General features: G+C 39.5%; 1 long non-coding RNA gene across 1 annotated transcript; it reads right to left on the reverse strand.

Moving 5' to 3' along the window:
* Nucleotides 1-7,800: 7,800 nt before the first annotated feature.
* LOC120729379 lies at nt 7,801-11,629 on the reverse strand. Its single transcript, XR_005694923.1, has 3 exons — nt 11,435-11,629; nt 8,171-8,175; nt 7,801-7,812 (listed from the first exon to the last, which is right to left on the reverse strand). It is a non-coding gene; the product is annotated as an uncharacterized LOC120729379 (long non-coding RNA).
* Between the last annotated feature and the right edge of the window lie 452 nt (nt 11,630-12,081).

Below are 12,081 nucleotides of genomic sequence, written 5' to 3' on the forward strand. Positions count from 1 at the left end.
CTGGCTAAACGTCGCGATTGAGACAGAGGTCAAGTCAGACAGTCTGGAATTGTCCAACATCCGAGTAGACTTTCAAAATAAACTTTCCAGTGAGCAGCGCGAACAAAAACAGGTGTCCAAGTGCATCTAAAGGCTGACAAAAGAACACGGTAGCCTTATTTAATGAAAGTCCTGCGATGTAGTGTGAGGGTGTAGATGAGCAGATAAAACAAGGCGTAAAAGACACATAACTGCTTTTTGACCCCACATGAGGTTCATTTTAACAAAGCTTTATATTATTCAGTGAGCTCCCCCCATATAGGATTTTTATATATACTCTTTTAATAATTAATATTTAGTTTTCTAATATAACTTCATTTCTGTCAAACCTTAAGATTTAATATGGACGATTAATCTACTTCACTTCCGCTCCAAACCTTCGCATTTCTGCAAACTTGACGCAGCTATGCTCCTAACACATGTGGTTTGAGAGAACCCGAGCGCATGCGCACCTCCCCTCCTCTAGAAAGGGGATAAATCACACTAGGTGGGGCTGAGAACCGCTGGTAGGGGTCACTTAATACCGCTAAGAGTAGTCCATAATGTCAAGGTGGTCCTTAGAGTGGAGTTCGAGGATATGCTTCATGAACGAATATCATATTAAATTTCATAAAACCTGTCACTGTAATCTGTGGCGCTCATCTAACATCTACAAAAGAGAATAACATATACTATATTTGCTGGCTACAGCTATTATTGCTTACGTAGGAGAATTAATAATTAAAGAAACACAGGCTTGCTTGGCTGTAAGAAATATTTCCCTCTACTTTAAATGTGGCTTCAGTTTGCTGCACATGTAGACATACAGGGAGCAGCAGCTGAAGCAGACGCACACATCCCGTGCGCTTGCCTTGATGACGATTCTTATAAATAACAGTTGCTTATTAAAAGCTACATTTTTGTAATTTATGTCAGTCCAATGACAAGATGGTGTGAGAGCAGAGATCACTTTGACCTAAAAGACTGACTTTCTTAGATAAATGATGACGGGAAAATCTTTTCCTGCTTTTGATGTGAAGAGCAGATTATATGTTTACCACCCTGAACTATGAGTCGCGACAGTGTGTTTTCAGGAACTTCTTTCTCCTCAACAAGGGTCGGAAAAGTTGTAAAGCTGGGCCCAAAGGGACCACTAGAGGGCCCTTAGGCCAAGAATATCCGTGAGAAGACTAAACAAGGTGAATTATTTCAGCCTCTAATATACAACTGAATGCATTGTCCTTAGCTAAATACCGAACATTTCCGATGATTTTCCCGTGATTGCACAAAATTGCCACTTTAGAAGTGAACAAGCAAAACAAAGCTGGGTGTTCTTTTTCATGATGGGTAAATTCAGTGTCTGGTAATTATTAAACTCTCCCAGACTTAGTCTTTTATTATCAGTTTTACATGGCCAGCGTGTTTCTACATTTCCAAAAACAATACATTGAATCTCGAAATTACAATGATCATCACGACCGTTAACATGATTCTTGGACTTCCTTTAAGAGTATATTGCACAACACAAGGAGGTATTAGACCAGCGGCAAAGAAAGAAGAGAAGAAAAGAATAATTGCAAAAGTGTTGCAGACAAAGTCAGTAGTCTGGCGACTGCTGTTGATTCAAGGTTGTTTCAATAGGCAAACCCCATCTGTCAGGGCAGCATTTCAATGTAGCCTTTCACAGGACGGCAGCAGGACACTGTGATGTAATACATTTCAGGAATTAATTAGTCTGATCAAAGTTTTTCTGTTTTTTGGCTTAGAGTCTCTGTTGACTGATTATTCATGCTCCTTTTTATTTATTTATTTTCATCAGGTTCATAAATACATTTATTTTCAGGTTCAAAGCGCATAGATTACTTACCACACCTCTGATCACTGGATCCTTAAATAAAATTCATAATATATCATTATGAACATAACCCACTTGATATATATATATATATATATATATATATATATATATATATATATATATATATATATATATATATATATACATATAATGGTTAGTTCTCAGCGTCACACATATAAATGTTTCACCAAAGTTAAAACATGTGTGTCTGGGGGTGAATGAGAGAAAGAAGAGTGTCCTGGCAGGGTGGAGGGAGCGGGAGTGTTGCCCGATGTATGTGACAGAAGAAGACCTCCCTGTACGGATCCTGGACGGTAAAAGAAATTACAAGGACACGACTAATAGTAGGTTCAACGCCACATCTGAGCCGCAAATCGCCCGTGCATGGAATGAAAATAATGACGCAAACGTGAGCATGTTAAAGCAGAAAGTGACACTAAATGCAGGCTTTCTGAAGTATGGCTATGCATGAAGCCAAGCAGCTTAATCCACTTTGTGGACGGTTTGAAGGAATATGCATTCTGCACAATATCAAATAAGAAAACATTTAATATCAACAGAATGTAATAAATGTTATCTTAACCAGGGTTAGGAATGTGAACTTTCTTTTATTCCTCGTGCGCTCTCCCACTTTTGTCTGCAGGATATCAGACCTCAGCTTTTTAGCAATCAGGGACAACATGACATCATTAGTTCGAGATACGAGCTCCGAATATCATCTCGACACTGCTTACTCAGCAGTAAACTATCTTGAGCAAATTACTTTTCGCTTGAGAGCTGATGGTGGAAGCATCAGTGGAAACATAATGCTGAGTGGAGGTAAAAAAAAAGGAAGGTGTCCATCAAATGAAGAGGAGTGGCATTTCAATTAATATAATTTGTTGTTCTCTTTTTCACTGGAGAGTTTGCAAGTCTGTCCACACGACAGGCTCATTATAACTCCGACTCAAACTGAGGAGAAGGGAGTTTGATGGACTTTCTCCAGTGGATGGTGTCGTATTGAGCGCTGGTCTTGGGAGATTTAAGGCGCCTGCTCGTGTGATGTCAGGAAGATTAGACTGAACTGCTTCTAAATATGGCGATAACAGTTCTCTCACATAGATTCTCTCTCCAACACATTTTCGTGGGGCGCTGGTACATAGACAGAAACAGATCCAATTTAAAAAGCAATTAAATTGTGAGCAGAGAAGAAAGCACTTTCTATTATCTTTAGGACAAACTTGCCCAAATCAGAGGTACATAACCTCAGGTTCTTTAACTGTTTTTTGAAGATCTGCACTACCTTTTTCTCAACAAGTATCCACAACCAAGTTAGGAATCCATCCACATACTCTGCATCTTCCTTTGAACCGCGATGCCTCCTGCAGTGTCAGGCGTGCTGCTCTTCTCTTTTTCTCTCAAGTTTAAGTAGAGAAGGAAAGTCTTGATCTCTGGCGAAGAAGGGATTTTTTTCCCTTAAAGCCAGAAATCTTTCTGAGAAAGATTCGTGTGATTTTCTATGTGAAAATTAAAACAAGCTATAGAAGAATAACTGATTTTAAAAAATGTGCATGCATATTACAAGTCGTCTCTGCTAATGATGTAAAAGCTGGCAAGAATATGTTTGCATTGTTAACATTTCATAGACTTTAAGCATAAAAACATCTGCCACAACAACAGAAATGGTTTAAAGCCAACATGGAAAAGGAGACGGGATTTTTATGGCCCAAAGACATAAAGGAAGGAGAACAATAAAAACTGTCTACAAGAACAGAAAACCAGAGAATGATGGAGAAAATGAACCATTCCCATGGTTTATTGTAACACTGTGAAATGTATAATATTAAATGTCTTCTTGAATTTTTCTTATCATTAGCAACGGTGGCTTTGGTAACTTCCCTTTCTTCTTGTTTAGGAACCAAATTCTCCACAGGAGCAGATGCCAGAACAGCAGCAGCCTGCTCTAGCTTTCAAAAAAGGAAAAAGAAAAACAATAGATCCTCGAATAAAGTTAAGCCCAGGCTGAGCTTAGCCAAGATCTTCCATCTGTTTATGCTATACAGACATAGGCATTGTCAGAGGAATGCTGTGGCTTTTTTGTGGATGCCATTTTTCCTGTTAACTCAACCCAAGGAAAGTGGACAACTGCAACTGATCAGGAGATCACTGCGGTGGCGGTGGTATACAGATTACCGTGCCAGGCCGTACGTGTGCTGCCAGCAGCACGCCGCCCGTGTTCTTTTCAGCACAGGCACAGAGGCGCTCCTTCTCATCTGCATAATGAAATTACCCGCAGCAAGGTCTTTCCACGGATGAATCAACATCTCCACTCCAGAGAAAATCACTGAAATCTTCGTTATTCCTAACCTCTGCCTCGATAATGGCTGGTACTGGACCGACTCCACTGAACAATATAACTGTGGGTCGTGTTTAATCTTTAAAAGCTGCAAAAATGAACATTTATGTCTTTCTATGGCACAGAAATGATCTTCTGCTTGAGCAATCTTGTAATATTGTCTCTTGATATTGTCCTTAGGATACTTCAACAACCAGACATGGTTTAAAACTGTTTAATAGACCCTGATCCTTAACAAAGTCTCAACAAATAAGTGAACGAAAGCACCATAAGGAATATTTAAAATTATACAGAAAAAGGAAGAAATGGTTTGTAGAACAGGACGAAGGAGCATGAGAAGCTTCAGAAGTAACAAAGTCTCAGAGAAGAGCTCGAGAAGATGTGGAGGGTGAAGGTAACAGTGGTCCCAGTGGTAATCGGAGCACTAGGTGCACTAGGTCCGGTGACTCCCAAGCTTGGCACGGGGCTCCAGCAGATCCCAGGAACAACATCGGAGATCTCTGCCCAGAACAGAGCAGTCCTAGGGACAGCTAGGATACTGCCCAGGACCCTCAGGCTCCCAGGCCTTTACCAGAGGCCTAAACCAATAAGAACACTTTAAAAACAAACCTTTTAAATCTGGATGCATGTCAGGTTCATTTAAAATGTGCAGGTGTGAAGCAGATAATTAAAATATATAAAATATGGATGTTTGCCTTTCTTCTTAGCTGTGTTTTGTTGTTCTTATTTTACTAATACTTTCACTAGTATCTGGCAAGGTACAAAAAACTACCAGAGTGCAAACACATGCAGCTTATTAATGGGATACCAGCCTTAAGGGCACGTTACTTAATTTTCTGAAGGTGTCAAACATGCAAACGTTTTTATGTTTGGGGATTTTCTCGACACTGGGGTTGTAGGTTTAAAATGTGTATTTGTTTGTGAATGCTGCCAGAGCATGTATGCATACTACTGATTATTGATTATATTATCATCTTTGAGTCTAGTATCCTGAATATGTACAATATTTGATTAGATATATTATATAAAAGTGCACCTTTTGGCCTCAGGACTGCATATAGAGAGGAATGTGCAGGTAAATCTGATGCAAGGACATTTTTCTCTTATATCTTTGTTGTTGTTTTTTTAATGGCATGAAAAAAGAAAAATAAAGAATCATTTTAACCATTTAAAGATTTTCCAGTGAAATCTGTCACCCAAATCCTATAAACATATCACGAGAGGATGTTTATAATCTTTTTATTGAAGACACAGCTGAATCTGTCGCAACAACCTGAGCTATGAATCCCAGGACTGTAGTTGTGTTGTTCCACTGCGAGTGTCTAGATGTGTTGCACATGTATATAAACCAGTGTGTCTGTTTATAAGAGCATGTGTTTATTTCAGGGTTTTTTTCCCCAAGTGTAACATTTGATCCTCGGCCTGAGTGCCTCTGATGAGAACCACAGCTGATCGGAGCTAATGTGTTCAGCAGAGGATTGAAGAAGAAAACCGAGTCGAAGATTCCTTTCAACGTCAGCTCAGGTCTCTTCTGCCTGCAGTCTCTCTGCTCTCTGTATCTGCTAAATGCTCGCCAGAGGAGGCCAAACTATGAATAAACGTCTTGGTGATGACAAGGAATTCTGTGTTTTCTGATGTCTTGAGACTTACATAGAATTACATGGTGGTTGGTCGCGAGTCTCTCGGCTCGTCTGCAGTTAGGGAGACGTTTGAATGAGGGAACATGGATGCAAACAACCAGAAGGAAAAAAGGAAACATGTTCGTGAATATGACACTGGCCAATTACTTAAACAGCACAAAAAAACAACCCATGCCCAAATAAATTTGGACATAATTCGCAAAAGGAAAAGTGCAGAAATGACTCATTATTAATGTCCCTGCAGCCCATAAAACCATGACAAATACAAAGCACTTAAAACTTAGGGCATTTAAAATTGTGGACTTTGGATTGTTGATCTTGAAGGTTCTTAAGTAATAAAAAATTTCCACACAAAGCTCCTTTATCTGGTGTATTTGAAGTGTTTGTTGACACTTTGTAGACTTTCTGAGGTTATAAAATACAATCATGAGCAAAAGTCTCAAGTCACCTGATTTTGTATATTTTTCAAGGCTATGGGAAATAGGTGCTACGATGTTTTCATTAAAATTTGTACAAACATGAAAATACAGCGTGTGAGGCAAAAGCTGAGTTTTAAAAAAATGTGTTTATCATTCTAACAAGTTTAAAAGTTTGGTATGACCACCTTCATTTTTCAGCACAGCCTGAACTCTCCTTGGCAAGCTTTCTCAGAATTTCTTTAATTAGCCTTCACAAATAGTCCTCTGGGCTTCTTGGAGGACATTCAAGACTCTTCTTTAAACTGTGGTAGAGCCTCCACCCCGTTTCTCAGATGGCTATACTCACTGTTGTACTTTCCCTAACTTCTCTGCACATATTGACAGCTAATTAAACCAAAAAGTTCAAATTTTATTTCATCAATCCATCAGACTCGTTGCAGCTGATTTCACTGCAGTTCTTGTGTAATTTAGTGTGCCTCAGCCTTTTTTTCTTGCTTCTGTTCTTTATTAAGAATGCCTTCTTGACAGCGACCCTTTTATTGCAGTCATTTCTGATGATTCAGTGAAGGCCCCGACACATCTCTCAGCTTCTGTTCTTTGGTGGATTTTCGACTTTCAGATACTGTTCATCTACAGACTGTGTATGTTTTAGGCCTGACACGCCTTCTTTTTTCCACCACTTGTGCATTTTCCTCATTTCTTATAAGGACACGCTACACATCACATCAACATATGCAAGTTTTTAAGTAATGGCTCTTTGGGAATCACCTTGTCAATAAGCAGTGTTGGTCAAGTTACTTGAAAAAAGTAATCAGTAACTAATTACTGATTACTTCCCCCAAAAAGTAATCCCGTTACTTTACTGATTATTTTTTTTCAAAAATAATTAATTACTTAGTTACTTAGTTACTTTTTAAAAACACAATTTACAACCTGAAGAGGTGATAAAGCGATAGATCTTTCAGCCCAATTCCACTTTTTCTACATAATCCATCATACAAAATGTAATCAAATGGAAAAGTCTCTTTTTAAAACTTGTTTTATTAGTTTTAATCTTTTAACTTTGTGCATCAAGCAAAAATTTAATTATCTGCAACATTCTCTGACTGGAAGAAATTAGTTTAGCATTTAAACCTATTTTCTGCACATTCCAGCACATAAAATAAAATATTTTTTTTTTGTGTTTACACTCAGTCTTTCAAATAGATGCAAGTAAAACACAGCAGAAAATAAATAAAGTCAAAGACTCAGCGGTCCTGTTGCTCTATTTTCACCTGTAAAGCAGGAGTGGGGTAGGCGGAGGTTTACCCTGGTGCAGGTGTGCCGCGGTCAGTGGAAGAATCCGCGAGTTTCTCTGTGAGTTTCCCATTACGTCGTAGCTACTCGGTGCTTGTTTGGAAGTTTAGGGGTTTTTTTCACTGTAAAAAGAAGTTTTCTTCCCACGCACAAGGGACACTAATGTTTTTGTCACTTTTTATGGAATCAAACTCAAAGTAAGGTCAGTACTTCCACGCTTTAAACGCTGCACGCTCATACTCTCTCCTGCACTGATATATGATCCATTGTTGATCTGCACACAGCTGTTGTCACTAACGTCGCACTCGCTTACGTCACTGTCATGAGACATTCTCGCAAAAAATCACAGTTTTAGTAACGCAGTAACGCAGCGTTCATACGGGAAAGTAACGGTAATCTCATTACCGTTTTTGCAATAGTAATCCCTTACCTTACTCGTTACTTGAAAAAAGTAAGTGAATTACAGTAACGCGTTACATGTACTGCGTTACACATCTCTGTCAATGAGTGGAAAACAAACAAAAAAATAAATAAACAAACAAATGATTTAATAAAGTATATTATCTTTGACATTTTTATAAAGCTCAACTAAAGTAATGGGAACATATTCTTATTATTATGGTTTATTACTATGGCTGCTATGGTAGCTGGGATAGGCTCCAGCCCCCCTGCCACCCTGATAAGGATAAACAGCAGAGAATAGATGGTTGGTATTATTGCTATTATTAATTATTGTTGTTGTTGTTGAGACTGTCTGATGGTAACACATGAAATCTGTTTTTGTGTAGTTGCTACTGTCACATACGAAGATGTGAAGCCAACATGAACCTTCACTGCTGGTGAGGTAATGACGGCAACTCGTCACTCTCTGAAAGTGACCCATGATTGTTATTGTCAGCTGTCCAAGTCAGTCCTCTCTGTGAGATATTTTTTGATGAGGCCTCACTGTTTTGGGCAGACCTCAGAAGTGGAGCCTTTTTGGAGGATGCTGGCCTGACAGCTGCCTGTTTGGCAACTTTTATTTCGCCTCTGTGCAGCCCTTGAGGACAGCCTGGCTGTTTGTTGTCAAGTTTGGAGAGACTGCAGAGTTTCACTGTGTTCCCATCGAGTGGTAGGGGATAAGGGACGTTGTGGTGCTGCGATCCGTGTTCTCATGTCCTCAGAATTCACTTGATGAATGTATGTTTAGATTCTTCTGTATCTAGAGCAGCATTATGACTTCTGGAAAACCATATCCCAGAAAATTTCCAAAACACCTAGTATCTGCTTTTAACCTGAAAGTTTCTCTTTTTCAAACACATGATTTTGATATTAGCTCAAAGTAGCTATAAGCAGTCAGACAGACAATATCGCAGAAACTGTAAAAGGTAAAATCACTTAAACGAGTTCCTGGAAGATGTTCTTGGGAAATAAGAATCTATTGTCAATAGACAGTCCAATAATTTTATCAAGATGTTCTTCTGATTGTCATCAGCACAGACATCCAGCTAAGACTGCAATCTCTGCACATAAAATGAGAATGTGAAGCACTCAGAGGGGTCTCGTGATGTGCTCTGCATCAGCAACACCATCTCTGTCAGTTTGCTCCTGTGCTGTAAACATGCGCTATGATTTATAGCGCAGCGAACACATAGTCGGGAATGACTAGTCACTGAATTCTAATGTGCCCAAGCAAAGCCGTGCATGCAAATGTCTTCCTCCTCTCGCCTTTGCCAACACACTTGTCGCCCTATTTCTCCTTCATCCTCCTCTCCCTCTATTTCTCCTCTGTGCCCACTCTCCTGCTCTTGCTGTCGCTCTGACTTACTTTCATGCTTTCTCTCAGGAGACGGCACTCAGTCGACAAAATGTTCAGCATGCTTTTTACGTAGTGGAAGACAACACATAAGTTAGGCTAAGGCAAGTTCCTCCAGTTTCTTTGTCCTTATTTCTACTGCGTTCTTTTCTTCTCGGCTCAAGTATAGAATTCAGAGCCAGGAATTCACATGGTGCTTCAGCGTTTAAGTGGTGCCACACACCAGGATATTAGGATGGATTGATCTGAAGCAGACGTGCGGTACCCACTGTTTAGGACTGAAAGAAATGCACTTCTGCTGTAATTTGTCCATATAATGTGGTTTCGGTGATTATGTGTTATTATACTTCAGAGAAAACCAACATCTTTTTTTGGTAATAATGTCTATTACATATATGATGCAACAAAGACGAATGCTTTTAGAGACAAACAAGTGGGATCAAATAAATACAAATGTTTTTTAAAAACACTTAATAAGTTTCATGTGTGTTTGGGCTAGAACTGAGATTTAGTGACACTGCGCAGAGCTCGTCCCTGTCACGATGCCATGAAGCTTCATTTACCCGAAGCTTGATCGAAAAACACATGCTACGTTTGGATTTGTTGTTCAGAGATCAAGGCACCAACGAGGGTCGAGATACATGAAAGCGATAAAAGAACATACTGCATATGCTCCTCTGTAACTAGATGCTTTAGTGTTACTACAATGGTAACTGATCATGTGATCAGCAAATTACTAGAGTGAAAATGAGACATAACAAAACGCAGATAACGTTGCGTTTTCCTTTGACTTGGTTTAAAAATATGTCCTGAATGCAACTGATCTAAACCCTGTAATAACTAAACTCCAGTCTACGGTGCATTTTCTAAAACAAGCTAAGCACAACAAGCACTCGGGCACTCGTTGCTCTCATGTTTGCCAGCAAGGCCAAGAGATGACAGATACTAAACAAAGGCTGGCTGCTCAAAACACCACAACACCACAAACAACTTCGACATATTTTCCATCAAATGTAATGAAATTGGATTTAAATGTCGCATCTACACAAGAACATCTGCCGGGCCTTACGTAGATGGATCTGACTGTGAGGCAATTTGGGTCGATGTGCCAGTGAAAAACATGAATGATGTTTATTCTTTTCTTTTTTTTTATCTCTGCCCCTCACTCTTTGGGCGTGTCAGACAAATGGAACTGAATTGTTACAGAAGACTGTTTTCTACTGACAAAGAATAAGATGCAGTAGGGGTTGTTTGCTGCTGATTAGCATTATTTCCAGTCTCAAAAAACCAACCAGCCCTCATTTTTCAGGAATTGGGCTAAAAGCTAAAGCCAACATGGAAGTGCCAAAAATCATGCAGTTCCTCAAATAGCCACTTGAGGTAGAATGCCTATTGACTCCCATCCATCCTTTTTCAGGGTTGCAGGGGGGCTGAAGCTATGGAAAAAAAAAAGGATCCATAACTCAAAATTTCGAGTTATTTTCTCGAAATTTCGACATATTAACTCGAAATTTCGAGTTAGCGCTGCCAATCAGTAATCTACGTGAATGACGTCATTTCCTCGTTACCCGGAAGCTGAAGCCCTCAGCTACAAATGCTACAGCTAAGCTACTGGTATTACATCCAGTCGTGAATGCACAGATTGCTGAGTGTTTTCAGCCTGGCTTCACAAATGATGAAACCCCCGTGTTATTAGCTGAATCACACGGTGTTACTATCAGCAAACGTACTCGCGAAAGCGCCAATTTGTTGGGATCCGTTTTTGAGTGCGCGTTCCTCTGCGCCATATGCTTCCGGGTAACAAGAAAGCGACCTCATTCACGTATATTTTTGATTGACAGAGCTAACTCGAAATTTTGAGAAAAGTAACTCGAAATTTCGAGTTAATAAGTTGAAATTTCGAGAAAAGTAACTCGAAATTTCAAGTTATGGATACTAGCTGTTTTGTTTTTATTTAGTGGTGGAAACGGGCTTCCATATGAATCCTATCCAAGCTGTCTTAGAACAAGAGGCAGGTTGCACCCTGGACAGGTCACTAGTCTGTCACAGGGCTAACACATAGACACAGACAACAACACTTATGGGCAATTTAGTTACCAGGTAACCTAACCCCACTAACTGCATGTCTTTGGACTGTGGGAGGAAGCCAGAGTACCCAGAGACAACCCACACAAACACGGGGAGAACATAAAAACTCAACACAGAAAAACCAGCCTGATGGTGGAAGTGAACTCAGGACCTTCTAGCTGTGAGGCACCAGTGCTAACCTATTGACTCCCATAGTATTACAATACTCAACTTTGGAGTAAAAATAGAAACATTTACACTCGGATACAAAAATATCTCTGGTCTTCGTGGCTAATTTCATGTTGTAGTATTTTATTTCTAGTACTTTACTTCTGTTACTTAGTTCTTATTTCTAGCCATCTGTCTGTTTTATATTACAGATGTACAACGATAACCACGCTTGCTAGCATCTACTGATAATTTAGTGCACTATTATCTTGTCCAAATATGGTCACTTTTGGCTCCACAAAAACAAAATGATCATAATCGTACAACTGAGTTTATACAAAGGAAAAATGTGTAATGAAGGCTACAGTGACCTTTTGTACACAGAGTCTATGAATATTCCTGCAGAGCAGATATTAGAGTGCACTGTGTTTACCAGTTTACTGATGCGGTCGATCCAATCACCCATTACTGTAGATCAGAAATGA

The sequence above is a fragment of the Simochromis diagramma genome, unplaced genomic scaffold, assembly GCF_900408965.1.
Source record: "Simochromis diagramma unplaced genomic scaffold, fSimDia1.1 OVJJ01000293.1, whole genome shotgun sequence".
Taxonomy (NCBI): Eukaryota; Metazoa; Chordata; class Actinopteri; order Cichliformes; family Cichlidae; genus Simochromis; species Simochromis diagramma.